The sequence below is a fragment of the Syngnathus acus genome, chromosome 12 (assembly GCF_901709675.1).
Source record: "Syngnathus acus chromosome 12, fSynAcu1.2, whole genome shotgun sequence".
NCBI lineage: Eukaryota > Metazoa > Chordata > Actinopteri > Syngnathiformes > Syngnathidae > Syngnathus > Syngnathus acus.
In genome coordinates, this window is record NC_051097.1 from 3,205,329 (window position 1) to 3,223,928 (window position 18,600).

The 18,600-nt window shown below is 40.1% G+C and overlaps 1 protein-coding gene across 3 annotated transcripts in view; it reads left to right on the forward strand.

The window, feature by feature from the left end:
- cacna1bb (calcium channel, voltage-dependent, N type, alpha 1B subunit, b) overlaps positions 1-18,600 on the forward strand; it is a 105,757-nt gene that overhangs the window by 24,759 nt on the left and 62,398 nt on the right. The gene's annotated exons all lie outside the window — the stretch shown is intronic.

Here is an 18,600-nt window from a genome sequence, read left to right on the forward strand (position 1 = left end):
ATATTGTGCATTTGTACTGTGACTGGCATGTTGTTGGCTGGTCGCATCATCAGCTTGAAATATGACACTCAACTTGTGGTTGAAAAGAGTGGCATTCAGACTGAAAGCATTAGATGGATGACCTCTCATTATCTCAGTGGTGAATTGGCAAACAATCAGACATTTTGTGTCTGTGTTGGCTTTGGCTGCTTGGGCTTAAGGCGTTGTCAGGAAACTAATGCTTGTCATTTCCTGCGGGCAGAGTGAGCTTACGCACCACCCCACAGCCAACAGACTGGCGGGTTTCCATCTCACACACGACTCAGTCCGGAGCTAATTTGTAGGAAACACAGAAAGATAACAGTTGTGTAACACGCCGTAATTCCATTAAAGTCTACAAAGGCTTCTCAGACCAAGAATAGAAATACTCTGTGATTGTACACTGATGGTCACTAACTATTTTATCTAAGTGTATTTATTTGCACGTAAACCTTGATGGTTATGTCTTTTAAATATTGGTGAAATGATTTATAATCTTTTGTGAACTTCCGGTGGGGTCACATAGGCAAATGAGAGATCACTGGAGTGAGAGACGGGAGTAGTATGATCTACTACTGTTTTTTAAGGTGCTCACTCTGTTAGAGTTTGTTTATTTATTGACTTTTTGTGTTAGAGGTGATTGTAAATATTGATTGTAACAAATACGGAAACGTCTTTGTTTTTGTTTTCACTCTGTTCCATAATGAACGAGCCATAAAAAAGACAGCAGTACATTGGAGTAGATAGTGCCTTTGCCGCTAATGCTGGGAATGTCCTAAGTCGTACGTTCTCGATACCAATTGGCTGTCGCCACCTCAGAAGAAATTGTGGTGACAAATTCTAATTCAGAATTGACAAAAGTGCGGTTAAAATAGCGATGAAGGAGTGACTGGCTGACGATTTGAAATTTGTTTGGCTATGAAATAACTGACGATGGTGGGCAGCTGGAGAATGATAAAAAATTTACTGACTCCCACCTTTGCTAATGCTATTTAAACAGCATCTTGCTAACGTCCCTCAACATGTGTTCCCCACATGCTAACCTCCAAGGTCTAGAGCAGGGGAGTCAAACTCATTTTTTTCGCGGGGCGCATTGTTGTCATAGCTTCTTTCGGAGGGCCATTATGACTGTCAACCCAAATAAATGTATGAGCACCTCATATTATATACAGTAAAAGCTACAAAACAAACTGACAAATAACTCGTTTTCAAATCAGACGAGTAAAAACTGGTCAAATATTTAAAATAAAAGATATTATTAAAAGTGGAGACAATTTGCAATTCTAGTAATGACACAAAGTTGATGCACAATTTGTCTTCGCGGGCCACAGAAAATGATGTGGCGGGCTGTATCTGGCCCCCGGGCCTTGAGTTTGACACCTGTGGTCTAGAGCTATACGTTCAAAATCACCCCATCTTGACCATATTGCCAGTTTAATATATGGATTGACTCCCCTTATCTCCTTCAAAGTTAACTCTCCCGACTTTCTGTGACATCCCCTCCTGTTCCCAACCATCTGCGTAATGGAGCAAATTGTGGTGCAGCGAGCCTGTGGCTTTACACCAAGTGAAGGGCGTATGTGTGCATGTGTGTGTGTGGGTGTGTGTGTGGGTGGGGGGGGTATTTATATTCAGAGAGAGAAAAGGCATGTCTGGTTATTTCCTTTCATCCTCATTAGATCCACGTGGAGGATGCTGCTTTCTAAAGCACTCGTCACCTCCTCCTCTCCACCACGTCTTCTCCTCGTCTCGCCTCAGTGGAGAGGTGCTCTGTTTGTTCGCCCTCCCCAGTCCCTCTCATAAGCGCACTCACTGTGGAAAACAGAGTCCTACACAAAGAGGTGTACAGCACAACAGAGAGGGAAAGAATGAGATGAGAGGGTGTAGTGTTGGCTGACACGATGTACTGTGTATGTAACCCTGTGCTGGCAGGTGGACACAGGAGAAACTAAATGCACCAAATTGGAACTCTACAAAGAAATATTTATAGCCTAGTTTAGCAGAGTGTGTAAATGTTCAAACAACAGGTTTTCCTAGTAGCAGGAGGAAGCTACAGAGTTTACCCCCTACTGTTCTACACGTGAATAGAATATTGAAGGCGTTACCACCCAATGACTTATTGACTGACAGACATGGGCTTATATACAGTATGAGTTGACCAACAATGATGGTTCCTAGCCGTGTCATTTGTCAAGTGACAGCACAACGCAAATTATAAGCAGTAGTTGTGTTAATGAAACGAAACACATCCAACATTTTATAAACAACTTAGGAAGCAAAATCAGATCTTTGGTTCCTGGTGTGTAAATAACAAGGAATCTTTAGAGGAAGCACCAAGTGGTCACCATATCAATAGACTGCGCTGTCAAGATCAATAGTTAAGAGCAAAACAAGGCAACACAGGAAGAGGCCAGATAGAACACACAGTATGGAGAGAGTGCAGGTACGCACAGATGGCCACTTCGCCCAATCTGTTATACGTACCACTTTGTAATTGGTCAGTTTGAGAAGCTTCAACGACCGTGCGTGTGAATACATCACCTCTCTGCAAAAAAGTCTGAATTCACAAAATACATGCAAGTGGATAATCGAGGTGACGTTAAGGTTTCCTGTAGAGTCCACTGTCCTTTGATTATGTATAATTGTGAGAAAAGTGTATCACATAATCAATCCCTTTCTAGCTTTCTTGGTGTGCAACGTTTGTAAGAGGCAGGATCCCCGGCGCCATTCTCCCTTTCATCCGAGCACTGATTGCGGTGACCCGGGGATGTTCCCAGCCACTGCCACCTACCAGGCTCAACCAGAAAGTGTGAGGCTTCACCATCATTAACTGCATTTATATACTTCATATACACTATTCTTCATAGACTGCATTTATTTGCCTTTGACTGGGAAATGTATTTTGCATTTTGCAGTACATTTTGCCCCGATTGATTTATGTCATTGGTTTTGCAAGCTTAAACCACCAAGTAACAACAAGCTTGAAGCAAGCTTGCCTTGCCTCTTATTTGGAAGACTTGGCGAGTGAGTTTGCTTGTCTTTGTTGTACCAGGCAGTCCTACGATTTCTTGACAGTGACAGCGTGTGAACAGGCGACACTAAGGAATACTTTCAAAGGGGTGTTTAACAAACTATTTAAAAATATATACATAGAAGTTTTTTTACATGGTCTCTCTGTTTTGTGGATTGCGACCTATTATAGTTGTGTCGAGAAGGTATTATTTTTGATAAATGCGGGTTCACCGAATGGATTGTGGCAAAACCACTTTAAGATGAATGATAATGTATTTTATACAGTTTTTACACATTACTACAGGTGGTTCTAATTTTGACCACAGTTTTGTAGTTTCTAATTCTATGTTCAGTAACATCTTACAAGATCATTATTCCATTCTTTATCCAAGCAACATGGATGGCTTTGGAATTTTATAGGTGTTGCACATGAGACTAATTGACAGATTTGATTGGTTGGTACTTTGACAATGAACCATATGGACATATGCACATTAAGCTTTTCCGACACAAAGATACAGCAGCTTGCGTATTTCTTAGTTTTGCTTGCTTGAGCTACTGTGTGTTAACGCGTGTTTGTGTTATATATAGTTTTTTACTTTATTTTATATTGATTAATTGTAATACTCCTCTGACCCAATCACTTGTGTAAGTATTAAACTCTCACATATAAGTGAGGTAGCGTTTTCTGTTAACACAATAACCTTAGAAGTTATTGTAATTTCATCATATTATTTTATTTTCCAGTGTAGTAATTCTTCAGTGGAAATATGACAAGTATTTAGTGAATTACAGTCCAATCACGATTATTTCCCCCCCAGTATGGCATGCATTTATTCTCTAGTCGATGCTAAAAATATCTAGCCCAATTGAGTGGTGCACACTGATATGATTGCTGCTATTTCCTCAGTGCCAACACCTCTCCTGTCATACCTGACCTGCATGACTTCTTTACCAAAGATAGAAGTCAGAATAAGGGATTGGTTAGAATAAGTGACAAGTTGAGATTTTATACTGTTGTGCGCTGACAGAGAAAGTCTCGAGAGAAGCAGGTGTGTTTTGTGATCTGTGACTCACGAAACTCTCGGGAGAGTTGTGAAGTGTAAATTGGAAATACTTTGCTAAAGCCTGTGTAGATTTGTCCTTCAGCATGTCCTTGTGTTTTGTACTGTAATATTTGCTCTTGTACTACAGTGATCCCACGCTACTTCGCGTTTCGTTTATCGCGGCTTCACTACATCGCAGATTTTTTTTTCCAATTAAAAAAAACATTTAAAAGTCAAAATAAAACTTCTAAATTGAGGAAACGTGTCTAACCTTTAGGACAATGTAGTATTGCTCCAAATGTTAGTTTACATTCCTTTAGAAGTCCGTTATTGCGTGTTAGTACGATCGCGAATTAGCATCTTTCCACTAACTCGTTAGCCTGCCCAGTACTTCTTGTTGGTGACCGTACTTCCCAGATTTCACTTATCGCAGGGTTTTTTTTGGAACCAATTATCCGTGATAAACGAGGGATTACTGTATTGCAGTTTTCTTTTCAGTATGGTCATAATCGTCCTTCATAGACTGGTAACCGGATAAGTCGTACAGTGACAACAAAAGTCGCATATAGACACTTATCTCGTGTGGGATCACATCGAGGTGAGGTAGATCTTGGACTGATTGCTAATTTTTAGTGGTAGTGATACGCAAAGCAAATATGAACATTTTTGACCTCACAAGAGATATACTCAGCAATCGCATTATACATTTGTTACTGATCTTCAGCCTGAAACATTCTTTGCCAAATACACCGGCTGATCTATTGCTGGCCTATAAAAGAACGCTAGTCGTAATTTATTGAATCAAAGGTTAAGGCCTCTGAAAATGTATCTTAGTCAAATGACAATAAAGTATTGAGGGAACTCCCTACACTGGGGTGACCAACACACAGATCACTGTCAGATGAAGAAGTTTCAATTCTAACTTAAGAGCGTTTTGCTTTATGATACGCTATTCTATCTGGTACCTTGCACATGGATGGAGGGATGATGAATGATGGTGACTGAATTGGTGTCTGACTAGCAACTAGGAATTATTGACCATTGTTGATCAGCTATGACTGGGACAATGGACCAAACCAGCCACATTATGTATCTTATATGCAACTTAAAAGCTGTATGTAAAACTGCATTTACAAATGTATGAAGTTGTGCTCATAATGCTCACTGAAAGAGATGTCTTTATTATTATTGAAGTAGTAAAGCATTTCTAGTGCCATGAGGCCAACTACGCTTAAGACTACCAAGAGCAACAAAAAACCTTTCATGTGTTGCTGTGTTTTTCTTCTATGAATTTAAAGGAACTGCTTCAACCAACACATTATCCATCTTTTCATATGTGTCACTTGCTTGATACGCTACAATTATCTCTTTTTTCTTTACATTTGTGTAAATAGACAAACATTAACTATACTATAAAAGAGGCCTTTTAGTCACCCCGGTGATTGCTTTCTTGGTGCGTATCCAAGCTACAAGAGAAAAAAAAGGCCATAAAGAGACAGATGGGACAGTGGTAAGGCAGTCGCAGGCGAGACTGCTCAATCAAAGCACAAGCGGGATGAGATTCGGAATTGCAAAGAGCATGACCGAGATAGTTTGAGGGGGGACATGATTCTATTAGTTGACTTGGAGGAATAGGAAGAGGATGGCTGCAAATGATCAGCGCCATCAATGCAACCACTGCTCGATTTAGAACAGCATGTCATGTTAGACAACGCAGCTTCATTATGAAATCGGCTTGTTTGTCTATATGCCGTTTCTGCAAGATGGAGTCAATGGTTTCTTCCCATAGTGATGGAGAAATTATTCTGTTGTTTTTACATGCTGTTAGAATGGCTCATTGGGGATTATTGCTGCTACATCAAAAGTATTATTTTCCATTCTTTGTCAGGCTTTTAGGTCTTGCTGAAAATATTAGAATTTAATACTTCTTTTTCTTTTCATTTTGCAGTCAGACACCATCACAATAGCTAAAGGCTCACAAAACCATGGCGCTTGAAACCCAGAAAATACAGTACAAATGTATTAAAATTTTTATTGGCTCAAAACAATTCAGACAATGTTGCATTATAATGTGTGGATATGTCCGGGTATTGAGTCAAGACAACGACCCTTCTGGCCCACTCAGCAACACTCATTGGCGTCACATCCTCTAGCCGATGAGGTCTGGCCTTCAAAATGAAAACACACGATTTGATCATTTATTGCAGTTTCCCAACTGTCGAATTAACTCACATTATTGTGCCATGACGTGATATGATTTATACATTTGCTTACACTTCTCCTGCCAGACTGCTAAAAAAAGATAATCTAAAATGGTCTACCTCACTTAGATTTATTTGCCTGCATATGATTCTTACGCCAAAAAACGGTAAAAGTGTGGATTAAGGAGAACGAGGCAATTTTTAATGTTTGATTTCTGTGTGTGCGTTGTAATCGACATATAAACGCCCTCTTTGAACCTAAAATATATTCAGAATACTTCAAATTATAACTTGACATTTTGGCGTATACGAGTTGGAATATCATTTATTTTATTCATTCTACTGTGTTTATTCCCACATGTGATCTTGCGACGAATTAACAAAACAAACAATCACGTGTGAGTAATTGCTCGCCCCTCCCAGCACGGCTTTTCTCCTCTCTCCCACTCACATCTTTGTGACTCGTCATCCCCCACTGCTGCGCTGCACTTCCACCGGCTCACTGGAGCCTTTGCCATGTCGCCTTCCTGTTTCTATGGTGACGAGTAGTGATCTGCATCCAGTGAGTCTTTTGCCTCGGCACTCCTCTTTTGCTTCAGTGACTTTTAAGCATGTCCACTCTCGCATAGGTGCGAGCCGGATCACACATGCACACTTGCTCACACATCACTAAACAATCACTAAACGGCCTCTAATTCCGGGTTTATTGGCACTCCTTACATGGTGAAGTCTAGAAATTTTGATGATTAATTTTACAGTCAATATTAACTTGAGGAATTGTTGTAGAGGAATAAAAAATGAATAAACCCTGGATACTGATTACAGAAATTTCCTCCACACTTACATTGGAATAATGTGAAGGGGTAAATTGAAGAGTTCAACAATGAGTACACCGTTTTGACAATTCTTGGATAATGTGACAGTTAATTTGTGATTGAACAATTTAATGGAATACATGGTTAATATATTCCCTTTAAGATGAGGATGGAGTCCTCCTTCTCAGTTGATCATGACAACTAAGAGACATGTCTATACATATAATTGAGAATGGATAGGGCACCACCCCCTCGAGAATTATGTATGTATGTATGTGTACATGTATGTGAGCATATTTTATATGTAAGCTGGTCCTGCGGCTACACTAGAGCTATCTAATACTGTAGTGTGTTCTCTTATATAATGTCAACATACAGTTATCATTTATCCTGTTATGCATAAAGGAGTGTCAGCTCATTTACAATGCTCCCAGTTCATACACCGACTGCTGCAACACAAACAGGTTCTAAGTATAATGCGCTACACCACTACAAACTACAACCACAATAATGAACATAAAATATTGCTCCAATAGTGGCTACGTTTACATGGACACATTTATTCGGATTAAAACGTTGATCGTAATAAAAATGCTTTATGTACACACCACAATCCAATTCTTCTGAAGGGATCAAGCCTATTCCAATCAAGATTTCCATTGAAAAGCCAATCACTTATTCAGACAAACCGCCTTTACCATGCTGTGTTTGTGACATCGCAAAACGTGTTTCTGTTATTCCTGGAAGCTTCCTTCTCCGTCAGTTCATCATCGCATGCAGAAGAACATACAACTGGCCCCATGTCTTAAAAATCAACACGAGCAATCATAAAAGTGTGGTCTGCAGGATACATTGCAGCTCCACTAGAAATTGTTAACTTAATATAACAACGCAAATGGGAAAAATATGCAAAATAACACTAGCAGTTAAAGTAGAACTGGACTGAGTGATTTATTTCTTTTTTTTTTTCTTTTTTTTTTTTACACATAAGTCGCTACGGCTTCTTCTTCTTCTACTGCTATCTCTGGCATATTTGGTTTATCTGTGGATGTCAAAGTGATTTGTTCCAATAAGTGTAATACATGAATACACATTTCTTAATTGAACCGATATTATTAGCATCCATCAAAACAGTGCAGCCGATCATAATTTTATTCTGAACTCTTATGGAAGACATTTTGTCCATGTAAACGTAGTCCATTGTCAGTCAAAATGGAACATTTCTGAAGGCAACCTTAATACAATTCTTGTATTGGACCTCATTCGATTAAGCCGGATTCTTTTTGGTCCATCATTTCCAAACATATGGCATTTTTGTTTTTCTGCTGGCGGTATGATTGCCAGCACACACCTGCTCTCCCTCACAAACAGGAGGCTATGGAGCCATTTTGAAACACTAAGCGGTTCAGAAAATAGATGGATGGATGGATGGATGAATACACAGCCACTTGCTCAGCTAGTGCTAAACCTAAGGCAGCTGCGCACACACTGATTGACACAAACACACGTTATTGTATGCCACAACATTAACATGCCAACACATGAGCACAGACCGTCTAACGGAGGTCAAGAGCCACAACATCTTACAAAACACACACACACACACACACACACACACACACACACACACACACACACACACACACACACAGTGAGTTCATCAATCCAATATTGCTTTCTTGTTATTGAAGCACAGATGTGTCTAGACGAGAGGCTGAATGTGTGTCGATGCTGTGCCTTTCCAAAGTCCTCATGAACCTCATTGCAGATTTTGAGTTATGTTACACAAAGTGGAAAAAAGGGCTAGTGTCATCATCCAGTTGTCTGCCTCATAGCCTAAAAGAGTCGTAGGTTCAAATGTCGGCTCCGACTACTGTGTGGCGTTAACGTGTGAATGACGTGCCCTGGAACGAGTATTCTTATGTCACAAGAAGGGCCTGAGTCAAAATTTGAACCCAGAACCTCTAAACCGGTGGTCAACGTGATGCCCATGGACACAAGGTAGCTTCCAAGGACCACTGGGGAGTAGCTGTGTCCCTGTCCTAAAAATAGGTCACCAGTGATAGGACATTTAAATTCCTTTTTTATTTCTTATTTAAGAATTGTGCATCAAAATAGTAGCCCTTCACATAAATCAGTACCTGTAAATTAGATCCCTGTTCTAAACTGTGAGGCAGACATTAGTATACAGTGTTTCGCACCAGAATAATCTGTATTATTTTTTCATGGTAGTTCAGTTGGTCAGATCTTATTAGAAATACACTGCATCAGATTTGAGGTGCATAACTCAAGAGTCTTCACACAGCATAACAGCAAAGCTGGTGATAGCTTTACCCGCCAAAAGCTCCCTTAAAGGCTTGCTTCGGCCTTTCCGGTGTTTAAATGGCCCCGCTGAGAAATCAGGTGTTGAGCAACAACAGTCACATAGAGATGAAACAATGAAATAGGTTAAGTGCTTCAACAATACTGAGACCCATTGACAGCAATGCAATTTATGCTACATATCACTGTACTGAGCTTGCTTTCTATTAATTCAATAAAGTTCATTAGAACAATCAATAGTCCTCCCAAGAAACTAACTGTTTATATTCTATGTAACTATTTTTCCATGTAATGTTGGATTTAACAATAATTTTTGATTTTGTATTGACTTTTACTTATTTGTGTTTTTTTTCTTTTTTTTTACAACAAAAAATATAATTTTGTTTGCATAGCACAAATGTCAGTGTCTACACACACTGCCTGGCAAACAGACATAAACAAATTCTCTTCTCGACTCTGGCTCCCAGGCACTGTGCCAGATGGTAAATATTAATTGATTTGATTCACTCTCACAAGCTTGTGTTCCGTTACTGGTTCTCTTGAAAATGCCTGTTGTTCTCCCACTATCAGATAATTTAAGTCACTATGCTGGTGCTTCTCAATGCTTACCCTTTGGCCTATTCTTTGCTCACACTAGTCTCCAGTGTCTGTTCAATACTTGGAATGACTTTTTCTATTTAGGCTGGAGGAGACAGTGAGATAGAAATCTGTTTCATGTTCAGAATTGTTTATTGCAATTGGTATGAGATACAACTGCTCCACTTTATTATTCCTTACCTCTCACCCTAAATCAACTTTCCTTTTAAGTTACACGACAAGTGGTAAAGAAAATGGATAGATAGATTCCAGGAATAAAATCCGATCAAGTAACTGGGGGAAAGGAAAGTAATTGTGCATCACTTTACCTTTTTACACATACTATATTATAAGGGGTGGGTAAAAAAAATCACAGATTTTTTACTTCTGGGACCTTGTCGTGTGCTGTGAACTGTGACACATTTTTAAATGGGTGAGGGAGGAGACATGAATCAGATAGTCAAGGGAATCTTAAAAGTACATTTTTAAAAATGATGACCTCACCTTCTACATTAGTTTGACAACATTTCTTTTTTTCTTTTGGAAGCTAAACCGGAAATAATGATCTCTTTCCTCCTCCATTAAAACACACTCTTTATCTGTACAACTCTTTTGCCTCATTTTTATTGGTTATCAACAAAAAAATGACACTTGTAATTTGGATAATAAATCAGCTTGGCTGATGTATCTTTCCCATCAGTCCATCCATCCGTCCGTCTGTCCGTCCATCCGTCCGTCCATCTGTCCATCCATTCAGCCATCTTCTTTTAGGTAACACAGTCCATTCTTAAAAGGACTAAGCCTCAAACCCGACAATTCCGCTTCTCGTATCATTGAGTGACAAAGAATGGGTCCCAAAACATCATGAAGACAAAATGGGTTGCGATTTGCACACCTGAGTGAAGCGCGATAAGCGTCAGTGTCACTGTCTGGGTTGAGCGTACATGTGATGTGCTCCACCGTGCATTAGTAACTCTGTGGTGAGGCTTCCCGCTCTCTCTTCAGCTCCACTTCACCAACATAATAACATTACAACATAGGCGAAGAGTGGGATGGAAGGAGGAAGGCTTACATCACAAAAGATGAGCCACAGACATGTTTTGTTGTGCACATGTGGATGATAATTCAAGTTTATGATCCTGTGTGCTCAAGTAGTGCCTCTTCTCTTGATTGGATGGTATGAGGTAGTATAAATGTGACGGTTCTGACATTGTTGCATGCATCCATCCATGATTGTGTGAAAAACAGAAAGAAGTGACAGAAAATGTAAACTAACCATTGTCAACATTTTTTTATTCTATTGCTAATGGATGCACCATCATGCAAAGTCTAAATATAACTAATGTTCTACTCTTCCCATGTTCTCCAAAAACAAACTTTTAAACTCATGTTATCATGAGAAAATTTAAAATGCATCTTCGTGTTACAGAAAATATATTGGAAACTGGAAAGTTAGCAAATCTGAGCTTTGTGTTGACTTCCCAGCACTGTCCGCAATATAACCTGCTTATTTTACCACAAATGCATCAAAATCCATCACATCTTGAACCCAAAACCTCATAATGGCCAAGATACTACTGTCTGTACATCCCAGAGTCAATTTATAAAACCAGAAAGGCGCTCAATAGAGCACAGACTTTCAGCAAGGTGGCGTGTTTGAATATCAACACAATGGCAAGCCAATACAAATAAGTGTGTAGACCTACTGCACACTTTATTGGGTACACTTAACAATTTGAATGATTATGATCCAATTACACGACACCGGAATACTTTTATTCAGATATTCTTATATAATATGTCTGCGGTGGTGTAGAACTCTATACTCAGAGATACATTTTGGATACCTTATATACATTATATGGCCATCTGACTGTCAAATCCAACTCCTCATTTTGATATTGTTCTTGAGAATGTTCAGATGTGTGCAGTGGCTGTATTTGGACATTTTGGATAAATTACAAAAAAGTTGTTATAAAGCTTCCAAAAGCACACAAGCCACAAATGATCATAATATAGTAATGAACATTTGTTTGCATTATTATCTGTTGAAGCAATGGGTGAAGCTATCGACAGATCGGCTCTGATCATGAGGCAATGATAACAGTCCAACCTGGCTGACCCAAAAATATTCCATCCATCCATCCATCCATCCATCCATCCATCCGTCCGTCCGTCCGTCCGTCCGTCCGTCCGTCCGTCCGTCCGTCCGTCCGTCCGTCCGTCCGTCCGTCCGTCCATCCATCCATCCATCCATCCATCCATCCATCCATCCATTGTCTGTACTGCTTGTCCCCACATCGGTCGCGGGCGTGCTGGAGCCTATCTCAGCTGTCATCGGGCAGTAGACGGGGGACACGCTGAACCGGTTGCCACCCAACTACAGGGCATACAGAAACAAACAACCCTCCGCACTCATACTTGTAACGGGAACAGACGAACAGGACAACCAAATGCGATACACTGTTTATTTGGGAAATGAGGCGATCGGCGTAGTGCTCATTGGGTAAGACGGAGTCGTGGTCAGTAATCGGGCGTTCGGTCAGTGCTGGTGGCATTGGGGCTTGATCGTTGGACAGGTGCTTGGTCAGGGCTGGCGGCGTTCGGGCTTGGTCAGTCAGTACACGGAAACAGGTCGGCATCAAGAGCAACAAGGCACAGAGCAAGAGCACGGATGGGTAGCATACTGGGATGAACTGACAAAGACTGACTGGTGTATGGCGTTTAAATAGTGGACCGGTGAAGGACAAGAACAGTCGTGGGTGATTGGCTTGATATAAGGGCGTGGCCGTGAATGCTATCCATGGTGACTGAGCGGCTGATGACAGGTGGCATAGCACATGACCGCACTCACACCTACGGGCAATTTGGAGTGCTCAATCAGCCTACAATGCAGGTTTTTGGGAAGTGAGAGGAAACCGGAGTGCCCAGAGAAAACCCACGCAGGCACGGGGAGAACATGTAAACTCCACACAGGGAGGGCTGTAGGTAGAATCGAATCCACACCCTCTGAACTGTGAGGCAGACTTGCTAACCAGTGCTCCACCGTGCCGCCACCCAAAAATATTGTGTTTGTTTTTTGGGAAAGTCCCGTTAGAAGTTTCAACTCACGGCTGAACTTCACCTACCTCCGGGATTCTGGAGGACATTGAATCTGAATGTATCATACTCCGTGCCCCCATTGTCTAGGCGTCCGACGGGAGCTGTGACCACAAAAGCGGTCAGAGCCTGTCATGGCGGTAATCTCAGAACCCGTTGGTGAAAACCAGCAATTAAGGATACCATCAAGCTGAAGAAGGCGTTTTATTGGGCTTTTCTGGCCTGTGGGACTCCGAAGGGTATCAGCTGACCAAGAGCTAACTTTGATGGTTGCTAATGAGAAGAAGGCTGATTAGTTTATTGTTGATAGCTCCCAGTCTTATATCGACATTGTGATTTGTGGGTGGGTGATGTTCAGAACTGAGCTAACCACAGAGGTTCATTTTCAGCATTGATTAGCTGTTGCCTGAATGCGTGTGTGCGTGCGTGTGCGCACGTGTGTGTATCCTAGCTGGAATGCAATGTCACTGATTATGTTTAACCATATATCCAACATGAGAGGAAGAATCTCAAGAAGGTCTGCTGCATCATTTTTCGGCAATATCTTAGCAATACCTTTAATAAATACTACTCTAACTTAAAAGTACAGCAAAATTATGCAAAACAAGTAAGTAGAACATGCATGATAAAATTTAATTATTGTGGATAACATAAAAGTACAGCAAAATTATGCAAAACAAGTAGAACATGCATGATAAAATTTAATTATTGTGGATATTTTACACTCGGGATGACCAACTCTGGTTCTTTTACGGCCACTATCCTGCCTCTTTTTGATGTTTCTCTTTGCTGACAGACCTGATTCAAATGATCGACTGATGAGCAAGTGCTTCAGAAGCCTGATAACAATCCTGACCAAACCTAAAACAAAATAATTAAAAATGTAAATAAATAAATAAATAAATAAATAAATAAATAAATAATCTGCCTTTTCACCTAAAAATTATTTTAACTTTTCCCCATACTGTATATTATTATTGGGCTAGATGTCTGTAAAGATTCATTTGTGGTGTTGTGATCAGGGCCGGTTCTAGGAATGCACATAAGAGGGGGGTCAGAAATGTGAAGGGGGCAGTCAGAAATGTGAAGGGGGCATGTTTTTTTACACATTTTTAACACTGTTAGTGTTTTCTTCACGGCAGTTGTTAGCTGTGTGTCCAGATCTCAACCTGGAGAAGTGGATTGCACTCTGTCAGGCCTCTACACTAAGACCTGTCCAGCTTGGGTGTCCCACCTGAAGATTAAAGCTTCTGCTGGTATAGCTCTTAGGCACGCAAACCCCCTGACCACAATAAGGTGGCAATCTCTCAGGGGGTGGGACATATAATATGAATGTTATATTAACTATTATTTGAGTTGTCGTTAATCATTAGTTATATCACGGGTCGCTACGACGAGTTTAGTGGAGTTTTTACTGCTTCTTCCAACTCCTACCGCGCTGACTGTAACCTGACACTCTCTGGCTGCGTCTTGCCTCATTTGCATACTCACAGTGATTGGATGTTTACGGAGGGGCGGGGAGTCCTGACAGCAGGCTGTGTGAGGGAGGACACACACTGCACCGACATGAGAGAAGAGTGATTAACGTGTGTTTCTATCAGCGGATGTTTCACTTCTATAAGTTTGATTCGAGGGGGCAGGACATCTGTTTGCGGGGGCGTTGCCCCCTCTTGCCCCTGCGTAGAGCCGGCACTGGTTGTGATGCATTTTTCTCCCCAATGGCATATGAATTTTTGTATGAATTAGTAAATGTGTGGCTTTATAAGCGCTTAGGACACTGTATGGTATAGATAAAGTGTTTTGTTAGTGCACACCACTTACCATTTATTTACTTTTTGTATTGAAGAACATAGTATATAATAAAGTTTAAAAACTTACAATCAAAACTGAAAATTGTTGTTATATTCTGTTGCTTTCTTTATCCTTATGGTACATTTATTTCTAGAAAATAAGTGAGGTATTATATTCCCAATCATGAGTAAAGAGTTGTTTTTATCTTTATTCGGAGGACTTGGATGAAATTTGCTGTTTGCCATGTGTGCTGAAAAATTACATTTGTCTACAGTGACTAAATTAATTTGCATAGATCAGATCCGCCGTCACCCGGAAAAGACTGCATGCCTGAAGCGGAGCAAATTTCATTTGGCCTCACGTCACTTAATTCTTTTTTCTCAGTCACATCCCATGACTGATTTCCAGGAACCACAAATTCCCATTGCCTTTTGATGTCTACAGCTGTTTATCCATGGACCTTGGAATACCACCTGAAAGAAACTCGGAATCAATTAACATTAGGTTCATATGCACACTTTATAAATTAGAAATTAGATAAATTAGATTAGTTCACATTCAGCTCTCTTGGCTGAGTGAGGGTGGACATTGTGTGTCAAAGTTAATGTTACGGCAAAATTTTTGAAACTCTCTGGAAATAAATGTCCAGGCCCACCCACTTGAGACTGTAATACACAATTTAACACATACAAACATACATAATCTCACTTGAGTGATTTAAAAGAGAGTGTATTATCTTGGCATGAGTCACTCTTCCTCAGAGAGCTCTTTTATAAACAGCGTTATTGAGACACAGCTCCGTCATTTAGATTCATAAAGGTATTAGCATTAGTATTTTTATTTTATTTTTTTTTGCTTTTTTTTGTGGTGTGTAACGTAGGTTAATCAGGTTTCTAACTGCATGAGCAATGTACTTTTCATTCGCTTTTAAACCCAATTAAAAATAATGGGGTCCACTTGGATGAAAATGATCATCTCAAGATGAAAATAAAGAGTCCCACAAGAAATATTATCTTGAATATAAATGAACTACAAGGCAGTACTTATCACAACTTTGAATCTTGTTTGTAATATAATCCACTTTTAAGCCTCGTTACTCATTATTAAAAACTTTCAATTTAATACCACATGATGAACCCCCCCCCCAAAAAAAGTAGAACATCAAGAATATTTCTACTGAGTGGGAAGTGACATTAGCGATGAGTTTATGGCGCTGAGTATGATAACAGAAAGTGTAAAATCTCGAGACATTTCATCTTATGTTACATATCATAAAATTTCTCGCCTCTGTCTTGGATAAATAAACAAATAAAACTTCAATAACAATATATTTACTGTCTGACTTTATATTAATCCCACTTTGTATGTTTGTGTTGGTGTGTGTGAGTTCACATCTCACCTTCCTTTATTACTTGTGTTCTGACTTTATTCCTCTACAGCAGTGGTTTGCAATGTCGTTGTCCGTAGTCCTGTAGTTTCTAGTTCACGTAGTCATAAAAATAAATCTTCTCTCATATCCTTTGACAAAACAAAAACATGCTTGGCAGGTTAAATTGGCTACTTTGGTCTTTGTCGTGAATGTGAGAATGAATGTTTTATGTTTATACTTGTTCTTTGACTGACTGGCTGACTCCTGTGTACCCGTGCCTCTCCCAAATTCAGCTGGGATAAATTGCAGCTCATCCATGGATGGATGCATAAATATAATTATTATATTAATCATTTTTTATCTCAGTTTAGAACAGTGCCTTCTAATAAAAATCTATTCTTCCAATTTGTTCTCCCTGCAATGACTGGCAGGACAATTCTTCAACCTTTATTAACATACAGAGCGAGCTCAATGCGGTTTTGAGTGTGACTTTTTGTAGACCTCACAGACCAAATTAATTTATAAAAATGAATTTAATAAATTACTTTTCCCCAAGCAACTATATAACGTAATGGCTTTTTCTACAGTGGTCATTTGACTGCTTTTACTTGGCTTCTGTAATATCCCTAACTGATATTATATTAACATGATTTTGTTAGGCGGCACGGTGGGGCACTGGTTAGCACGTTCGCCTCACAGTTAGGTAGGTGCGGGTTTGATTCCACCCCCGGCCCTCCCTGCGTGCAGTTTGCATGTTCTCCCCGTGGCCGCGTGGGTTTTCTCCGGCCACTCCGGTTTCCTCCCACATCCCAAAAAAATGCTTGGTAGGCCGATTGAGCACTCCAAATTGCCCCTAGGATGTGGACGGTTGTTCGTCTCTGTGTGCCCTGCGATTGGCTGGCAAACGGTTCAGGGTGTCCCCTACCTACTGCCCAATGACTGCTGGGTTAGGCTCCAGCACGCCCGTGACCCCCGTGGGGACAAGTGGTACAGAGGATGGATGGATGGATGGATGGCTGGATGTTTGATTTTAGTAGTTTATCAGTTTTCTAATCATGATTAAATAGGACATACAAGCACACCTACCTGTTTCTTAAAACATGTTTGTGAACGAGCTGTTCAAGATTCAAGAGTTTTTTATTCGCCATGTTTGGGCGTGCCAAACAAGGAATTTGACTTCGGTAAATCACACCCTTTGTTCAACATTTAGGTGACTAACAACACTCAGGACATGTGAAAAATGGCAAATATTCTCAAACATCCCCTGATCTTAAACTCCCAAAAGGGCAAGGAAAAACTCAAAATTAAAATTCTGATTATCCTACATGGCACATAATAATAAGTGCCCCCGCACCGAGTTCCTGCGCTCATGATTTGACGGCAAGGCTGGGTGAAGATGTGCCAGGCAGGGCGTATCAAACTGGAATCATGGCTGTACAACAGCAGCCATGTTTGATGGCAAGTAACTCTGGCAACTACAATGACTTCCGCCATCCTCATGTGCATTGTGGCCTCTCCTGCCTATATCACGGCTGTCTGCTCGTATCACATTAAGATAGGGCTGCAACACACACACACGTGCACAAACAAACAAGCATGCACGCGCACACACACACACACACACACACACACACACACACACACACACACACACACACACACACACACACACACACACACACACACACACGCACACACACAAACAGGATGTGACTGTGAACTGATGATTAGCTTTCTCATTTCCTGTATGTCTAATTGGCATGAAATGGCGATTTTCTGCATTGTGTTACGGTTCGTCTCCACAAAGCTGTGTAAGCAGAAAAAAAAAACTTTTGTATTTATTACTTGTTCCACCACAATTAGTGAAAGCTTTCAAAAATGTATGGGCGTTGGTAGTAAAGTCCATTGAACAGATAATATGTAACAGGTGTTGGGAAAAAATATATAATTGAAGAGAGAGCAGCATTTTAATGACGATCATATTACAATTTTTATTTCTATTTATTAAAAAATAGACTTGTATTGCTCTGTTTAATATTTTTCACACTTTTTAAGTAATTCAGCCCGCCTGCTTTCCTTGTTGTTGTTTTTTAAATTATGTATCCGTTATAGTTTAGACTCTAAACACATTGTAATTTGTGAAGTTTTTTTTTTCTCTCTCTCAACCCCTCTGTCAATTTATACCTCAGTTTGGTAATCACTGATGTATTTGATGAATATCAACACTTTCATTGAAATAATAATAGTGCAGCCTTAATTTTACTTTTGCATACCTACTTATTTTAAAAAAGGTTGTTTACAATGTTTTCACTGTTGTACTTAAGCAACAGAGGGAAGTGACGCGCCGTTGT